This window comes from Atta cephalotes (genome assembly GCF_000143395.1).
Source record: "Atta cephalotes unplaced genomic scaffold scaffold00001, whole genome shotgun sequence".
Lineage (NCBI taxonomy): Eukaryota > Metazoa > Arthropoda > Insecta > Hymenoptera > Formicidae > Atta > Atta cephalotes.
Genome location: NW_012130065.1, coordinates 11,755,069 through 11,758,941, shown reverse-complemented (window position 1 = coordinate 11,758,941; position 3,873 = coordinate 11,755,069).

The following is a 3,873-nucleotide window of genomic DNA, read 5'->3' as shown; positions in this document are numbered from 1 at the left end:
GAGAGAGAGAGAGATGAAGTTTTTACTTTTAGAATTGAGAGAATATTGGGTTAGGCTGCGACGCATAATGCGTGAGTAGATAGAACTCAGACTACCTGTGGCTAAATCATAAAAAGAATAACGCGGATGTACTCTCGCTTTTTAGAGACATCTAAAAATAGGGCTTTGGTATATTTAAAAAAAATGGACAAAAAGACGAAAACTCGTTTGGCAAGAGCAGACTCGGACCGCATATTTCTTACATTTCGTCTGATGGAAATTGAGAAATTGAAAGCAAAAAGAATTTTCGATCACGTTTAATAAAATATGCATAGTTGTTTACATAATATAATATACTACATGTACATGATAACCAATAATTGTTTACGTGCAAATTGGCATAACATTAATTATAATACCGTTAGGAGCATCGCAAACATAATTTAGTAGGTGATTAAGGCATCATTTGTCGCTTCGTAATAGCAGCCGCGAGGAGATATAATATTTACAGTGTACACGAAAACACAATGCAGGTGAATAATAATTTTATAAATAATTGATAAGACAACGATTATCCGACTATTGGAAGAAAATAAAACATACCAAAAAATATAAATTTTACGAAGAACGCATGTTTCTATTAGTGAACATTTCATTTGCATTAAAATATTTTACATAATTTCGTAAATTTTTTATTAACTTATGTAAAGCCACTTTATAATAAAACTGCTACTGAATTAATTTATTTATATTATAATACTCAATGTAATTCTCATTATAATATTAATTTATTGCTGAAAATAATTATATAGCAAACAGGAATTAAAGTGTCATGAAAAAGACATCATTTATGTATCAGTAATAAAAAATAGATTCCGCTTTTATGGATTAAACCAAACAATTATTATAAATAATGATATATATTATAAATGTATTATATATTATATTACTATTATTGAATGTCTGCATATTATTAAATTAATTAGAATGCTTATTAGTATCAATATTATTAAATTGCTTGATAATTTAATTTGTGATATTATTATCCCAGTTTGGTTTAAGATTACATTTAAAGATTGAAAATGATTTCAACGCGCAGTTGTAAAATTGAATAGATATATATAAATTCACATTGAAATATTATATAAACAATAAGATTCAGCTGAAACTCCAACAAAGTCTTTTCGTTACGTATTGTGTACTCACATTGCGATTTTACATTTTGTTTAAATTAATTAGTTTTATAGTGAATTTATCTGCGTGATTTACAAAGTAAAAAACAATGCACTAGAAAAAGAGTAGAAATCTCCAGAATATTCGTTAAAAATCGACTTTCTGCAAAAAGATTGTTTCAAAATAGCCATCTTTGTTAAAAAAAAAAACGATTCTTTACAAAGAAATCGGTTTAAAATATTCTCTTTTAGTTAGAAAGATCAATTTTCACAAAAAAATCGATTTAAAATAGTTATTATCGTTTCGCTATTATCGAGAAAATCGATCTTTTGGAGATCAAAACATTTCTCAAAAGAGCCTGATTGCATTAATTGGTTAAAAATGGATAAATCAGATTTTTCTGGTTGAATACATTACAATTCTAGTTGAGATAACCAGAATTCTGATTGATATGATCAGAATCTTCTTCATATTTATTTTCAATCAAAAATTTTTTTAATATAAAAATAAATGTATCGAGACGTATCTTGATATAATAATATTAAGTTTGTTCTTTTCAGCTTCTTATACAATTCAGCTTTCCTCTTATTTCTTCACATTGAAAAAAAGAGAAATGAAAGCAAAAAGTTTAATTAAAAAGAACAGACTTATACACATATATTTGTACGTACATAATTACCGAACACCAGTATTTGTTAATGATGTTGCGTCTATAAAACCAGAGCAGAAATTTTATATTTACGTTGCATTCTTATGCAAGAAATTAAAAACTTGCACGAGGTATTCACGAAGATGCATCTTGCCGACGATTGTTATATGTAGACAATAAGTCATTTATTTGCTCGAGATATTACGAGGCACTACAGATTTTCCCATAAGTGTTCGCACGCACGCGATCACCAAGAGTTAAGGGATAAGATGAATAGTACGCGATGAATGGTACCTCATTAACCGACTTCTCACGTGCTTCCGCAATGGTGTCAGATGTTTCGCGTGTTGCACCGATCGGTCGCAGCCCACCTTATTGCGACGTGCCACTTGATAATATCAAGTGTTGATATATTACAACGCGAGTATTATTCCTTTGCGAGTAGTGATTTTATTAAATTTTCCTGCAATCTGTCAAATCCGATTTGCTCTCGACAGCCTGCGATATCTCTCGTCTTCGAGAGAAACTGCAACCACTCGCTCGGACGAGGGCCCGAAGAATTACGAGGGTGAAGAAGAGACAAGGGAGACATGCAGATGTCCAATAAATATTCTAGGATGCGCATTAGATATCCGAATGTCTTGCGATATTCAGATTTATGGATATTTGTTATTGCTATCATACTTCAAGTTCTCGAAGTCCCGTAACGGAGAGTTTCCTGCGAAACTAACTGCGGGGATATTGGGAGTTTTATCGTGAAATAGATCAATAGACCGGGACGATAGCGAGCATCGATCGTTCACGCTTGGCCGATTACGAGTGCAATTGGGAACGGAAATACGATCGCGACAAAATTCGCTCGTCGAGCTGAAATAAATACGCGGTACGCGGAAAATGCGATCGCGGCCGTGATCGTATTAAGCGTGGCTTGAACGATATCCGTTGTGAAATGTTTTTTCCGGCCGCAATTTAGTGGATACTCCATGCCGGGCAATTAGATACCTCCAAGATGAACAATGTTCGTTCGTAGGCGTTGCGTAAATCCGCAAACCGCGAGCGCGACTCTGTCGCGATATTTCCTTCCATTCTGAAGAATGGCATCCCTCAATATTTCACACATAATTTATCCACTCTTTCTTTCTTAAGATAAACTTCTATTTACTTGTAGATGATGGAATAACTAGAAAGAGCAGAGCTGTGAGTAATCCATAACATGAGCGATCGTGAAAAGTGGGTTTTCGTAATCGTGAGAAAAAAGAGAGTAAACAAAATAAAACAGTCACGTGAGAAGAATTTTGCTGAAACTTTGTAAAAAGATATTAAAAAAATTTTGAAAAGAAAAGAATTTTGTTTGAAAAATCAAAATAATTGTGTAAGAAACTCAAGCATTGCACTGGAAAATTGGATATTCTATCCATGCAAAAATAATATCGATTCTTAATTTTTATCTTTAAATACACATATTTCAGCAAACTTTAATCGAAATAAAAACCTATACATTTTTGCCAATGAGATAAACTTATTTATTCCATTAGCAAATAACTACAGGTTGTCCTCGACTTTTTTTATCTTCAAGACTTTTATCTTTATTACGAAATTTTTGAAATCATCGTACTCTATACGTTTATTTGAAACATTCCCTTGTTAAATGCTTTATTAATTTTTCATCTCGTTGATTCATAGCATAATTTGAACTTATAAAAATTTGCTCGGAATTGCTTCATTTATATTAATTATTATAATAATGAATATCACAAATTAAACGTTGAAAACAGGCAAACACAATTAAATAGAGCGAAATCTGTGCTTGAAAATGATATGTAACATAAATAGAATAAACGCAACCTTATTGTAGAATAAAGTATCAAAGTTTAAAACAAAAAGCAAACATTATTTTTATATCAACCTAATAACAATCATTAATAGTGTCATACATAATCATTTCAAATGCAACAGAATCATTTTCAGATCTGTATCTAGCTAAATTTTTAGATACTTCAGCAAAATTATTCTTTCTGTACATACATGACAGCAATTTTTTCCCCGACTCGTAAGTCGACATTCATAGTTGA